We start from the raw sequence: 15989 nt of genomic DNA on the forward strand, positions 1-15989 counted from the left end.
ACTTTGCGAGCGAACGAACTTTCTAACTAGTTATGATTACGTTTGTGTAGACTTGCTTATGCTAGGCGAAAGTTAGGTTATGCTAGGTAAAAGTGAGGTTAGGTTAGGCAAAAGTTAGGTTACGTTAGGTTGCCTTGAAATAACGCGAAGTTAGCGACGCTGGCCATTTGTCATGGAAGAATAATCGATGTCCGTGCATGGCTCCTTCGTCATTTCGAATGCATCTTTCTCCGGATGCAGTTTGTCAGCGTCCCCGGACTTGGTTCTAAAGAACTTCCGGTTCTTTGACAAGCAGACCTTATTTTTAGACGTTGTTTAGTCCGAGTTGCTGTAAAATTGAGTTACGAGTGTGCTAGACACATATGAAAAAATGTACAGAAAACTATAGGAAAATACACGTACAGAGGAACGTAATTTCTAATGTTGAGAATTTCTCGTAATTAAGGGTTTAATCTGTCTCGAATTTCCTACATTTAAAAAAGCTGCAGTTTATCATAATTCTATAAACTCTAAGTAAAGATAATTCTACAGATCCTTCAACCTAACCTCAACCTAACCTCAACCTAACCTCGATCATAGTTCTATAAACTCTCGTAATTAAGGTTTTAATCTGTCTAGAATTTCCTGCATTTAAAAAAGCTGCAGTTTATCATAATTCTATAAACTCTAAGTAAAGATAATTCTACAGATCCTTCAACCTAACCTCGACCTAACCTCGATCATAGTTCTATAAACTCTAAGTAAAGATAATTCTACAAATATTTGTTGTTAATTTGTTCGGGAGATTTCTACAATTTAAGAAGAGAACGAGTTACCATATTGCGGATCGTATTAACAGAATATAAGTGTACAGGGTGTTTCATTTTTTTCTCGCGAGTCGGTGTCGGTATATTCTACGATTGAAAATAAGAGAAAAGTGTTCTTTAAACACAGAGTCGTAAATGTAAATTACAACGTAACAACGCTGATGACAATTTTATAAACGACTGTTTTTTTATCTGTTTCTGCGTGAGAACGAGGTCGATTTAGCATTTGCAAGAACACTTTGAACAAGAACTTCGTTAAACACGACCGATCGATCGAACGAGTATCTAGTTGGTTTATAATTTTGGTATTTTGTTCCAACGTTGTGACAAAGCATCTGCCACCCTATGTTTGTATAACATCTTTCTCATATTTTTAATCGTAGAATACGCTGACACGGTTTCGCGGAATAAAAGTGAAACACCCGTACAGTGTATCACAGTATCATAGTATAAATACCTGGACCTCTTCGAACCTTAATAAAATCGTCGAATGTAAATGAAAAATTCTAATATGAAAAATAGAGCGCAGCATTGTGTAAAGATGATCGTTGATAAGATGAGAAATACATCGAACGGAATAGTTGGAACAGAAGGTTGATCGTGTAATCTGAAGCCTGAAAGGAACTGAAATCGACAAGATTGCGAGTCGACGATTCTAAAGACGGTACAGTGTGCAGTGAAGGGAGCTGAAAATAAACAGAAAGGATGGAAAGAGCATGGGACAGGTTGTCTTCTGTCGCGATCGACCCTCTACTTGACGTGAATTTTCTCCAAAGCCACAACTATTTGTGACCGTGACTAGGGGTGCGATCGAGGCAGCAAGTGAAAAAGACCAGCAAAGATCAGGCAAGAGGAACAGGAAACGGTGAATGTTTGCCGTCTGCTCGTCTCTGTCAACCGATCACCCGTAAAACACGAAACTCCGTGATATCGAAACGAGCTGCGCCACTGTGCTCTCCCCATTCGTCTTTTATTTCCCTCTGATGCTGCGAAGATTCTCTTTTTTATCATTTTTTCTCTCTCTCTCTCTCTTTTTTTTTTTTTTTTTTTTGTTATATTTGCATTGCACGAAGAATTCTAAACGTTCGGAAAGGGGAGATTAGAAAGGTTTAGAAAAGATTATCGACGTTTGCTCCTCCATGATGCAGAGTGGAATCGTACGAGCTTTTAGTTTAAATCCGCTGTCATTTAAGCAGCGACGTTTATCCCCGAATTTGTATCGTTCATAATTTGAACAACGATACACGCGATACCGCAATCCTTCTCTTTCTCCTTACCCCATCGAGCAACATTTACATCGCCGATTCCTTCGCCGCGTTCTCCTTGAACTTTCCAGTATTTCTCAGCCGATAATAACAGCTTCTCCAAAGCAGACGTTATTTATATATATTTCTTGAATTTCTTCTTCCAATAATCTACACGTGCTATTATTCTTCATTCTTATTGTTATATTCTTTTATATCGCCGGTTTCACAAGCTGGAAAAGGGGCTTGGCACACGTATTTCTAACTGTCAATCATTTCCATCCGACTATTAGATCATCCATCATGCCCACAGATACACACCCATCCATACTTCTATAATGCTACGAATTAAACATGTACGACCATATATACAGGGTGGTTGGTAACTGGTGGTACAAGCGGAAAGGGGGTGATTCTGCGTGAAAAAAGAAGTCGAAAATATAGAATAAAAATTGTTTTTTTTTATTTCTCCATCGAGACAACGATCTACAGTGAGATCCGTTATAACGAGACGCGGTAAAGTGCACGCGTACCGAGCCAAAATTCAAAGTCGATTTTCTCGAAAACGAAGCCTCGAACGAAAAATTGTTATTCTATATTTTCGACTTCTTTTTTCACCTAGAATCACCCCCTTTCCGCTTGTACCACCAGTTACCAACCACCCTGTATATATGTCTAAAGAGTAACGAGACTGGTTCCGTAAAAATGTTTGTACGTCGATTAAGCAAGAACGTACATTGTCCTCTTCAACACCATATGTACTATATGTAGCACCGGAAGCGGTGCTCCCACTGCTGCAAACAGCGTTGGAATTCTTCCACTGAAACTGCTTTCGGTCGGTCGGTCGGTCGTAACTTTCTCGATGTTGTGCACAGTTGCAAAATGATGTCCCTTAACGCTTGAAGCATGCGAGGCACGCGAGTAACGTCGCTCGTACGTGTGGTCGAGCAGAATCCTTTATTTCAATTCTTAGTCGCGATGTTTTAAAAGAATAAAACGTTCTTGGTTCGTGGAATAATTAGGGGAGGAAAAAGTGATTTGTAGTTACAGCACAGTAGAACGTTGGTTATTCGAAGCTCTACCGGATGATCGAAAAGTAGGATAATACCAGAAGGTCTATCAGTGTTTATAAATGGCAGAATAAAACGATAGAAAATATTTTGACAATGAATATCGTACGTGTATTTGGTCGATTTTATTTAACCCATCGTTTAATCGGCTGAAAGTTTCGTATCGGACTATTTACGCTTTCGTATTCTTCGCGTACAAAATTTCGAAGAAGTTGAAGTGTGCGTAAAGTTCGAAGCACCTCGGTTAATACGGAACTTCGGATAAACGGGACTCGAGTAACCGAGACTCCGCTGTACTTCATATTTCCGACTTCTTACTTCAACATATTACTTCGTGTTACTTCAACTTCATCAGTTTCACTGTCATAAGGAATTTCACACATAAGGAAGCGAGGCCAGCAATATGCACCGAAGATTTTCGTTTTCTACTGGTTTTTCAAGAAGGCTCTGCTTTTGATGGTTAACATGATTTTCGCGACAATCGTCAGATACTTACTCTGACTGAGGTTGATCATTCTCGATTACACACACATGTCCGTGGCTGCGGCCGCCGATGATACAAAGGCGATAGAAGCCTGTAATACGACGGCGAACACAGATCAAACATGCTAATACGAAAGCATCGCCGTTTAACCGCATCCATAATCCGGAAATTCGTGGTTACGTATACTCCACGTGTTGTATAGGCTGTACGACAAAACTGATGCTATTGCGTGTACAGGATGTTCGGCTACATGTGTCAGATAATTTAACGGCTGATTCTAGAAGTTGAAAGAAGACGAAAATCAAGAATAAAAAAATTGCGTTTTCGCCTTTGTTTCTTAGTTATCGACAATTAAAGCTCGGACAAAATACGCCTGCACGCGAGCAAACCTCCTTACACGAACGAAAGGAGGTCGGCCGGTGCAACGGGGCGCGTGCAAGTTTTCCCTCGTACGAGTCGTAGGGAAGAAAACCAAGGTATTTACAGACGTAAACAACCCCGCGCGATGTTTTTCGAAAAAAATGGTGAATCGAAGATCAAACCTGCTTACTCGTGGAAATCCGTAAGAGCGTATTGAAAAAACCGCGCTATGAAATTTCAGAGTAGAGAAGATTAATACTTCGTCTCTGCGAGTATCCACGAAATTACAATAAATGTTCGATTAAAATAATATATATATTATATATAGCAGTAAAAATAGCAAAAGAGAGGATTTAAACCTGAAGACCAAAGCACAGGTCCTCCTCGACCGATCTACCTGTTTCGAAAACAGCTGGTCAAGTGCTCTCAAACTGTCTGTATGAATAAGTACCTGGCAAAGCAGCTGCGTACGCCACTTACTTTTACTATAAATCAGTGATCTTGCGAGAACCATAGGTGCTCTTAGCGTAAAGTAGCGAGCAAAGTAAAATTTGTTGGAATTTTCCAACGACTGTAACGTGTTGTGTAAGTAGAATGTCGTCCCTCGCAGTCCTTTTGCCGCTGACTCGTGCAAAGACTAAAACACAGTTAATTCGCAAAATGGACGATTTAAGTGCTGGTGGGCGGTTAGGTTAACGTCGATTGGGAAGCGGTTTTAGCGGGTAATCCACACAAGAATCTCACGCCGCCATCCCGTACGAGCCTAAAGCGTTTTCCAATACTTGAAACAGCGGGATGAACGTATGAGTCAGAGATTATGGTTTTTAGAAAAGAGGTAGGTTGGGCTCGGGAAACGATAGCAAATATGCAAGAGAGGCAGAAGAGATAGAGATGGAATTTGTGTATTTAGGCGTGTGTTCTCGAAGGATCGTGGATACGAGTAACCATATTTCAGATCTGTAAAGACAGTGAAAATGTAGCAGCGAGGCAAGCGTGGAGAACAGAGGTAAGAAATTTTAAGAACTGCTCTAAGGGAGATTCACGCATGACAATAGAAGCCCGTGATTTTTATGACTTTCTCCTCGACCCACTATTTATTGTATACTATAGTTAGTGTTGGAATACAACGATATCAATCGCATGCAGATGAGGTGATTGATCGTACGGATTCTTCCCTTCGTTGCCCAGCGCCATCCCCACTAGCGTGCGTTCGTGAGATGCACCACGGCGGCTAGCACGTGCAGACTCTTTCGAGAATTAGCCGGAAGAAGCGTGAGGATATGGATGGAACATTCTCGATGGGCGTGTAACGTCAATTCACATCAGAGACCAGGCCACACACCGCGGATGGCACCCAAATGTCTGCACATTCTTGGTGCGCACCCTCAATAGTCTTAAGTACCCACCAGGGGTCTTGGCACTTTCATAGTTAAGGTCCTTCGGACCAAGCGAGTATTTCCTGTCTTAGATTTCCCTTTTACGTTTATTGTCTACCACGCGTTAGCTTAGAAAGTCGGTTTTCTTCGCATCTGGTACGTTCCGTTAGCAACTTTCTCGCGAGGGCGGCTAAAACCCTTCCTGGTCCACCAACCGTCTTATTATCCAATCGGAAACGGTGTCTACTGCCCTCACTTCCCTAACCAAAATTGTCATCGACAAATCCGATAGTCCCGTGTCCTTAGACACACCCACCCCTAGCCTTCCTCAGACATGGTATCGCCAGAAAGACTCACTTATTCTGTATCCTCAGAATAGTGAACATATCTATACCGGTCTCTACCCTTCTAACAGTCGCGTACTTAACGTATCGTTGTAACTAAGTCTTGCATAACGTGGTTGGAGTGAATTGTGATTTATGTTAATTCAGTGTGTGTTACATTGTGACTGCTGAATTCATAATAAAGTTTAATTAAAACAAAGTTAATAGTTGTGTTAAGACTCAGCTACTTTATTTCATCAACCAACCCCAAAAATTACGTGACAGACACGTCGAGAAGCTACTAGAAGGTTCTGTGGCATATGTGACGCCACATAGACACCCGCACAGGTCACACTCATTACTGCATAGAGAGTGGGGTTCTCAACGTTTTCAAGGACCATGGGTCACTGAGCCAGTTAGTCTGCGAATAACTAGCCAACTGTCTACATTCCAAAACACACACTTATAATTCTTGTAATAATTGTTTAATAAATATCACATTGTATTATTTCAACACAAACATTGTGTCTTCCACAGATTATTAATCTGAATTCCAAGATTAAATTCTAACTTAGTACTAAGTATTATATATTCCCTGGATAATTCGCGTAATAAACGTGATTGAATCCTGTCGTATGACCCAACCATGGATCATATGATCACACGAGCCAACTATCGTAGTTCTCCAACAGTCTCATATTAGGTTGTCCGGAAAGTGCCTTTCTTTTACGGACACGTCTTTTACAACAACGCGTCTTTGTACAAACATGAAACCTAATCTGTCGAACGTTGTGATCTTCATTTTGATAGAACAAAATCGATCATACGTAATTCGATAAAATAAATAATAATACTGTGCATCCATTATTTCCTTCCAAAACGAAAGAAACTTTTCAGACGACCTAATATAAACAGAGTTCCATCGTATTCTGATCGTGACATTTTGGCGATAAATACACGACAGGAAGGTAGGAAAAAATTGCAAAGCAATCGAACGATTCAGACTCGAATCCCAGTTCAGAAATTCCATCGATCGAACGTTTTTCTGTCTACGGTATCTTTGGTCCAATGACCTTTGAACTGGACGAATTCTTAGCTCGATAAGGTTACCGGAACAGAACGAACGCCGAACACTAACGAACATTAGTCGGTGACGAAACAATGCAAAACGAGTTTGGCGTTAACGAGAAATCGTGCGCATCGATTGTATTGGCGCATTTCCTAATTAGTTGCTTCACAATCGTTTCCTTCGTACTCGCGGCGCTCGTTCCTTCGCGGAAACAAATAGCCGAGACGCGAGCTAAAACCTCGAGAGGTGGAAGAAAAGGTGATTTGAAGAAAGGGAAAGTTAGGTGGCGCAGCTCTCCTTTTTTTTTTTTTTTCTTTCGTCATTCAACGAATCTGCAAATCGATCGTACCGTGCATTCTTTCGCTCGTTGCATTCCTCGCGACTAATTAATTTTCATCGCCACCTCTCTCTCTCTCTTTTTTGTAGATCTTTTTCTCTCGCCCTTAATTCCGTTTTTCTCTTTTTCCATAGCTTCGCTGATGGAACATTTCGATTACCATAGCTCGTTTCGAGTTTGCGTCTCCTATGAAGGAAATATTGGGTTGGCAACTAAATGATTGCGGATTTTGTCATTAGATGGTATTGGCAAAATCCGCAATCACTTAGTTGCCAACCCAATAACACGACGTTTTCTCTTTTTTTTTTTATTTGCTCGATGAACAGTTGGTATAAACTACAGGAGGATCGAAGTGGAGATTGTTAACCTTTTTAACATATTTGTAGTCGGTGGTTCTGTTGCGAGAGTCCTAAGTGGATGTCGTCTGCCATTTTCAAGAGTCCATAGCTGTATGCCGCAGAGCTTTGCTATTGAAATTGCAGTGACTATGACAAATAAAATATAGAAATGAAAAATATGTTGTATATGAAAAATCTAGGTGACTTGGAGTTTTTATCGAAAGACAGTTTCTTTATATCCAAACGTGCAGTGCACCGAACACTAATTCTTCTTCTTTCGAAACATTTCCTTTTCACGTTGTTGGAAATGTCCTGAAAACGGTGATCGATCTGTGGCGGATCGGTATCAACAGGACGCCGACAGGTCGAGGCATCAACGCGGCGCAACACCTCCCGGGCGATCCGCGGGTACCAACCACCAACACCAGAGGGCTACGACGACAACGAGTCTATCTCGCTAGTGGTCGAATATACGAGCGCATGATACAAATACTGCACCTAGCGAGACTCCCTCTACGTCTAAGGCAGGGACTACCGGGCATAGCCTTACTGACGAGTCCACCGGTAGTCCCGGGACGAAACGCAAAACGCTCCTTTCCACCTAGCTCCGTTTATTGTGAAAATTCACCGTTTATTGTGAATATGTATCTAAAACTGTATCTTGGGCTAAATAAACAACAACAACAACAAAAAAAAAAAACACCTACAGATCTTACGAAGGAACGACAGGAACTACGAAATCTCGGAAGAGAGTGAGTGAGTTGGTATATCTGCATTGGATCCCTTGGATCGATGCTAAAACAGCCCCGAAAGAATTTAATCGCATCTTGTCTACGTGAAATTAACTTCTTTAAATTAATTTCTTCTATTTTAAAATGTCTTCGTTACAATCTCCACCCAGTGAATCGTAACAATATGCAAGAGTACTATAATAAATTAAAACGATCGAAAGTTGAACAAGATAAATTATAGAAATTTAATAAAATAAAAATAAGGAAACTTACTAATTTCTCGAAAATAAAGCACCGTGCACTCGAATCCTTTCACAGCGGTTTTTCTCGTCAACCTAAAGCATCGAATATAGATACAGCCAATTCAGTCCACACCTCGTGATATTCTTATCATCTTCTTGCCAAAAGATACACCCTATATACTTTCACGCTGGATTCGAATTACAATATTTGCTTGCTTGCTAAAAATACCTAAAATATCTGAATACGTCAGGCAATCGGCAAAGAACGGCAACAATAATCGAGACAAGATTTGACTTGTCGTCCGCGGCGCGGAATCGAGCGGAATTTAATAGACTTTGGTGGGTATTGTGCGTTCCGGTGGAACGATCATTGAAAATTGCCGATATTCCGGGACGAGCCTGGAATACGGAACGATCTCGTTGAATGACAACGAGATAACGGAATCAACGACGGTATCTCCGTTATTAGGAGGCCGACGATTCCCTCGAATAATGGCCGTACCCATGCTACGTGCCTGTACATACTCGATGTGTTTCCCTCGAAAACATCAACCGCTCTCTCCAATCCATCTGAATTTTACCACTAACGAAAGCTTGTTGCGAGAAAAACCTGTTTTCAAACGTATCGATTAGGTTTGCTTGCCTGGTTGTGAATTCAGGATAGGTGAAAAAAAAACTGACGAACTGAAATTGGAAAGCTTTGGAAAGTTTAGAGAGACGAACGTCGAGGACGTATTTGTTCTTTCTCCTGTTTGCTCGCGTACTCGTTTGATCAAATGGGAAATAAATAGGGAAAAGTAGTACAACGGTTCTCTTCTACCGTACGCGCGCAATGCGATGTCTCTTTAAATAAATTCGAGCTTTTAAGGATAAAATAGTTGTTGAGAAGTAACGTCGAATTTCCACGGTAGATAAGATTCTTTTGTTCCTTGTCGATAAAACAGTTTCTAACCTACAATGTATTATTGTATCTTCGTTGTTGATATTTCAATACACAATTTGGAAGAAAATCAGGTTTCAGCTTTTAAGAATAAATATCGGGTTGGTCAAGATATAATTTCCACGGCAAATAGTTTGCCTTTCTTGACGATAAGCGTCGTTTCTAACCTACGATGTATCATTGTATCTTCATTGTTGTTATTTCGACACACAATTTGGAAGAAGATTAGGTTTCAGCTTTTAAGAATAAATATCGAGTTGGTCAAAATATAATTTCCATGGCATATAGTCCGTGTTTCTTGACATTAAGCATCGTTTCTAACCTATAATATATTACTGTATTTTTATCGTCGATATTTTGATACACAATAGAAATAAATATTGATTTGCTGAAGAAGTAATTACTGCAGCGAATAATCTGTGTTTGTTGACAATAAGCATCGTTTCTAACCTACAATATATTGACATATTTTCATTACTGATGATTCAACTACTAGTAATTGGAATGGAGAAGTTTCGTCGTGGTGATTATCAGCTTACCAGCAGTTTGTCATAAATGTAAAATGTATCGACAAGCATCGTTATAAAAGTAGAGGAGAAGTAGAGGATTCGAAGTTTACCAATGCCGCCGTCAGTGAGGGGATTACAGATTTGAAAGTCGAACTGATTGCTTCGTAACTTTGTATGAAAATCGTAAAAATGTAGGATAACGCGTTTCGGAGAGTTTCTACGACTTCCTTAGAAAGATACGAATGCGACGTCAGAATTGAAGTAAATTCAACCGAGAGCAGATGTATATTCCGTTTCATTTTTATCACATGAAGTTCAACGAAACAGAATTACCAAACTTCAACTAAATGAAAGAGTAAACTAGTATTCGCGTCTATATAACGCGTTTCGATGTAAATTTATATTTTTGCAAAGATAAATCAAGGAATAGAACCTAAAATCAAATTCGATGAAAAAATAAGAAAAAAGAACAGTTTCAAGATTGCTCGATGTGGATTTTTCATTTTGCTTCTGTTGGCTATTTCCAGAAACATTGAAAACTTCTACTACACTATATATATTTACTAGATGGTGCGTTTTAATGCAAATTCATATTTCTACGAGCTTAAATAAACAAACGAAGAGCTCGATTCGGTTATTCGTTGAAAGCGAATTTTCCCGATAGAAACGTCCGAGAGAAAGCAGTTTCGATGTTGTAACTCGAGATGGTCGAGATTGTCACGAAAATGACTCGAACGTATTTCGAGAGGTGTCGCAAGCTTGGTACGGTACTTTATAGGACGACACGCGACATGGCGAAGAAATTTTTCCCGAAGGTTCCTCGACGGATTTTATCGAGCATGGCACGCACCTTCCTTCCTCAGGCATTCGTAACGAAAAGCGAAACTGCAACGATTAGAAGCACGACCAGCTGAATATCGCGTGTGCCGTGCCACCGCTTGTTTCGTTGGGAACCCGGCCCAAGGCTGATTTTGCTAGAACTCCGACCACAATCGACGACTTAGTTTGCTCACTCGAGGGTCGACTCGTACCAGTCTCATGCACAATGGCAGGCAAATGGACAAAAGAGTAACATAGAAGAATAAGATGGTAGATATATATATACGTAAATTCGTTTTGTAAAATTATGGCGCCTCTTTAACACCTCCTATTTTATAATTTATTTTTTGATATTTTTTGCTATATTACTCATCTCTCTCCCCCCCCCCTCTCTCTCTCTTTCTCTCTTTAACAATTAATAACAATTAATAACAAATCTACTACAAATTTTACTTGGAAAATCGAGAATCAATCTTCTAAGTCCTAAATCACCGTTCTTCTCTTGTGATCTAGTCTATCCAGTAAAATGGCTGCCGGTAAAACAAAGCAAAAGTAAATATGTCGGTTGGCGGGTAATTTGAATTCTATAGAATTCACATATATAATATCAAAGAATAAATTATAAAGTAGGAAATATTAAAAAGGCACCACAATTTTGCAAAATGAATTTACGCATAGTAAATATTATATGATGTATAAATTTTATATAATAAGAGCAATGAATAAATATAATATATATATATACCATAGTACAACAGGAAACTACATAACATAGAATAGGGAACTTACTAATATAACTTAATTTACCGATTAAATTGTACATATACAGGGTGTACCATTTAACTCTGTCACTTGGAATATCTCGCTTGTTCTTGACAATATTAAAAAATGTTTCAAGAACAGGTTGAATGGATTCGAGGCGAGCATAATTCAACGCGATTAGTTCTTTTCTAGGTGGACGCGTAGAGGACATACGACGGTCAGCGATGTTTTTTAGACGGAATCATATATCTTTTAATACATTAGCCGATGCAGCTGGACATTCTCTACAAGAAGTATCAATCTATAATATATATCGTTTCCACGATAAAATTACAAGAGTTTCGGTTCTCTTTTACACGCCGCATCAATCGCGCAAAACTTCCTTACGTTAACTTAGATATGCCTTGATCTATCTTATTCTAACTTAACGATCAACTGACAGCTACGGTATTTACCTAGCGATAGTAATCCGTAATATAATATGATAACGAATAAATATCATACATATCACGATATAATAAATATAAGACTATAGTATACGCGAGAATAGATAACAGTTACCGATATGGAAGGAAAAAGAAACGTTTTGTACAACAGTTGGTAAAATTTATAGCGTACTTATCAATATTATAGTTTCCTTTATCCGCCACTGAATACACGTGGCTATACTTTCGATGGCGTTTCTGGATGGCGATAAATCTTCTTTATCTTCTTTATGCTATCGCTGATTCGTTTGAGTTTACAATTAGAAGACGATTCAATTTATGGTGCATTTGATATTTGTCGAACGATTTCCACTTTTTTCGCAACGTACGTCACGCGAAGGAATTTGCGTTATCGTTGTCAGTCAGCATTGGAAAAAGCAGTTGGAGAAATACGATCGCGTAGGAGTATCCTAGGGAACATTATGTGGTATTGGCTTCAAGATGAAGAAAAACACGAGTAGTTCGTAACGCGAGTATCAGAGCCTTGGAACGTCGGCTCCCAAGTAGTAAAAACCATTTTAGTCAGTTAGTCGTTTCACAATAGGAAATTTCTTGGAAGAAATAAGAGAAGACACATCGCTGCTTATTTATTAGACAAATAGACAAGTAGTAAACAAGTAGTACGAACAAATAGTTGTTCATTTTCGTTCGATATATCGTGCTTAAGAGACGACCAATTGCCATAAAAGTTCTCGTGAACGAAGCGAAGTGAAACAAATATCAAGCAACAGATATCAATTCTTTTTCAGTCGCAATGTCAAAAATACGAAATTCGGATGATGTAAATTGATTAAAAAAATTGCGACTTGAAATGTTGCACTAACACAGCGATTTTAACAGCGACACCAGTCATCGTAGTTGCATTATCGAATGAGAAACACGACGACAGCCGATATAACGATAGCTGTTCGTAGTAAATCTTGAACCAAATATAACATATTTTTCGGCGCGCCTCAGAATCTAGTAGTATAATTAGTTTACGCATGCTAAGGAGACGGAGAAGATTCAAAATCCTTACCTTTAAATTCCAACATTTTTTTCAAATACCGAAAGACTACGTCTAAAGAGACATACACGCGTGTAACGTAACGCTGCTTGGCATTGATAATGGCGCAATTCGGAAAACATGTAATTTTAAAAAAGAGGCTCTTTAAAATTTACGAAGAAATCTTCGTCAGTCGTTTTAACGACGTTATGAGACTGACTTAACACGAGATACGACACTATTCGCGAAAGCAGTACAATCTTACTACGATTGTAGCGTCAGAAAATCACCGAAGATGAGCCAGTGTCGTTAGAAACCTAAGTGCAAGTTGATAGCAGCTTGAGTAATAATTGTGATCCTCCGGGCACAAAACTCATGGAATTATATGCCATTATTATCATATATCGCATCTTACGTGACTTTGACGCTGACGACATTACCGATATCGCATCTTTCACGTTGTTTCTATTCAAAAATGATAAAGTCAGAGATGAATTTAAAAAAAAAAGTTTCTCTTTCAGCGATTTCACATAACGTGTTGGTAGTTCTTCAACGACTTTGTAAGAACGGATTTCCCGTAATTAATCAAAAAGTCATTAGTGCAGCGGTTTGCTGCAGGGGATTACGTGTTAGGGATTCTAACTTTGAAGGTGAATATTTCCATGTCGGTAAGGTCGGGCTCCCTAAAAAATTGAATCGTCTATAGATAACATGTTAAATAATGTATCGTCCACGTTTTAAAGGAACCGAAGAAAATCCGATCCGCGCTACAAATACGCGTATGTGGTACATCGATGAAGCCGCAGTTAAACCGGTTCGCTCGTGTGGATTCTCGGATCACAGGGAAACAACGAGGACATCCTTCGTCCGATTGAAGTCTATACAAGTTACGTTCGACCCAGAAATTAACCGCGACACGCGTTTCTTTGTTTTTTCATGAACGTGGCACGATGGACAAACGGTTATCGCGAAGGAGGTTATGTAACCACTCCTAGTAGTCGTGTTTAGCCGCATCGTCCGTCGAAACGGCTATACGTCCATCGAGATTATCCACGGAACGATCGAGAGATAACCTCACGAAACTCGTTCAAACTTCTTACACGAAGGCGAAGGTCAGATTGTCAATTAGTTGTGATAATCCCAGGGAAGGTGATTCCAGATAAAGTAAAACCAAATCGTTTCGCTAGGTAACTTTGACGATCTTTTGATGTATACTTACTCCAACGATCTTCAGCTCATTTTCTTCACACGCAAACCAATGATTGAAATTTTGCTTGTTGAATGTTACTTTCATTCGACAATCCAAGGGAAAAGAGGCTAGTGGTCCTGGCTAAATAGTCTGATATAATAGAACCTCGTTTATCCGAACAATTCTGCGGTCAAGGCGGTTCGGATAATCGAATAGTTTGGATAATGAAGGTTACCCCTAGCTATCACCATCCGTTATATTATATGTTCGGATACGAGAGACTGGCGTTCGGATAACCGAGTTTGTTCGATTCGTTGCCATACTTACACGATCTTTGGTTCCATCATGATTTTCATTGTGATTAAGAATTAAATATTTTTTACTTTCTAACTGAATATTATACCATGTGTATATACAAAGAATTGTTTAAAATTTCTTCGACTAGTTATCCGTTAAAGTTTCGTTTATTTATATATTTATTTTCTCCACCTCTTTACGTACGTAATCGCGCAAAATTTTCCCGCAGAAAATGGGATCGCGAATGGGAAAGCTTTCACAAACGTCAGAATCATCCTCTCAAGTAGAGACGTACACTTATGAATCACCCTGTACACGTAAAATCTTTCCACGACAAGCGTTCGAATCAGCGTGATTTTGCGAACCACTGCGAAACAAAAAAGTGAAAAGACACGACGTATTACGCACTGTAGGCGATCGTGTTTACCGACTAAGGTCGGTCAGGCTGATTAGCTGCTTAATCTCGATTCGCACGCGAATGCAAGCCGCCACCGAAGCCGGATCCGCTGGGTCAAGGTGCACCTTGTGCAGTTGCACGCATCGTCGAGTGACCGTGACAACTGTACTCTCACCTGCCACAGTTCTGCCGCTCAAATCTTCGAATCTTTCAACGTAGAACTCGCCTTTCGATCTCTCAGGCTTGTAGGTGAATTGGTCATTTTGAAATTTGATGCCTCGAAGTATTTTTCGGATCTTTCCGAATTATGCGAATCTTTCAGAGAACGATTCTTCTGGCAACGTTTCTTAAGCAAGTTAAGAGAACGCAAGGATGTCAGAATGTGAATAGCAAATTTTTAAAACTGTCGAACACGTGTTATATTTTAATCGATGGTATCAAGTTGGCAACTAAGTGAAACTTTATTTTCCCGGATTGATATCTCGAAACTTTGTACCTTGGAAATCTCGTGGAAAACGATTCTCTTGGAAATTAACACATTGACGGCGGCAGACGCCAATTAGCGTGTTTTATTTCTCAACTGCTGGCTACTGGAGACGCTAATTCGCGTCTTACGTATTTCATGCGGAATCCTATAAGAACGTTAACTACTCTTAAATAAAACAGTAGAAAAGGCAATCGATGTGTTGGATAGATGATACATTTACACTGTATATGTGAATGTGTGTGTAAGCGTTAGGGGGCGTCCAGGTTTTAGTTGAGACAAAAAACTGTCACCAGATGTTAGAAGAATCTGGAAGAGTCGGTTGAGAACAAGCGTACGTGTAAGAAGGTTGTCGAGGTCTTCAGAGTGTAAGATATATGTATAGCTGTGTGTGTAAAATAAAGTAAACGATTTGTATTTCCGAATCCTTTCTTTACCTTAACACGATGCTATAAACATATAATACGATTGATGCTATAAAAATGTTCAGAACGTGTTTTTACACTACATTGATCGAGCTTGAATAATAAGAAACTGTTATCGGTATTAAAAAAAATGTTGAGGATAATTTATTTAGTAATGAGGAGGCAGACAAAAATAGATCAGTGTGTTGAATACAGCGAAGAAATTTGTGCAGATGTGTTGCCGGATGTACCAGGTGATGCCGGAAATGAAAATATACCTTACTTTCTATATGTTACTATTTATAGTATATATAGACTTATATCATTATTATTATTAA

The 15989-nt window shown here is 39.4% G+C and overlaps 1 protein-coding gene and 1 long non-coding RNA gene across 8 annotated transcripts in view; one reads left to right on the forward strand and one right to left on the reverse strand.

The window, feature by feature from the left end:
- The window catches only part of LOC126863453 (potassium voltage-gated channel protein eag), a 157562-nt gene that overhangs the window by 67732 nt on the left and 73841 nt on the right, over positions 1–15989 (forward strand). The window lies entirely within an intron of this gene.
- LOC126863542 (uncharacterized) lies at positions 7361–11031 on the reverse strand. The gene is made up of 2 exons (XR_007688906.1): positions 9860–11031; positions 7361–9770 (listed from the first exon to the last, which is right to left on the reverse strand). It is a non-coding gene; the product is annotated as an uncharacterized LOC126863542 (long non-coding RNA).

Source organism: Bombus huntii, chromosome 3 (genome assembly GCF_024542735.1).
Source record: "Bombus huntii isolate Logan2020A chromosome 3, iyBomHunt1.1, whole genome shotgun sequence".
Taxonomy (NCBI): domain Eukaryota; kingdom Metazoa; phylum Arthropoda; class Insecta; order Hymenoptera; family Apidae; genus Bombus; species Bombus huntii.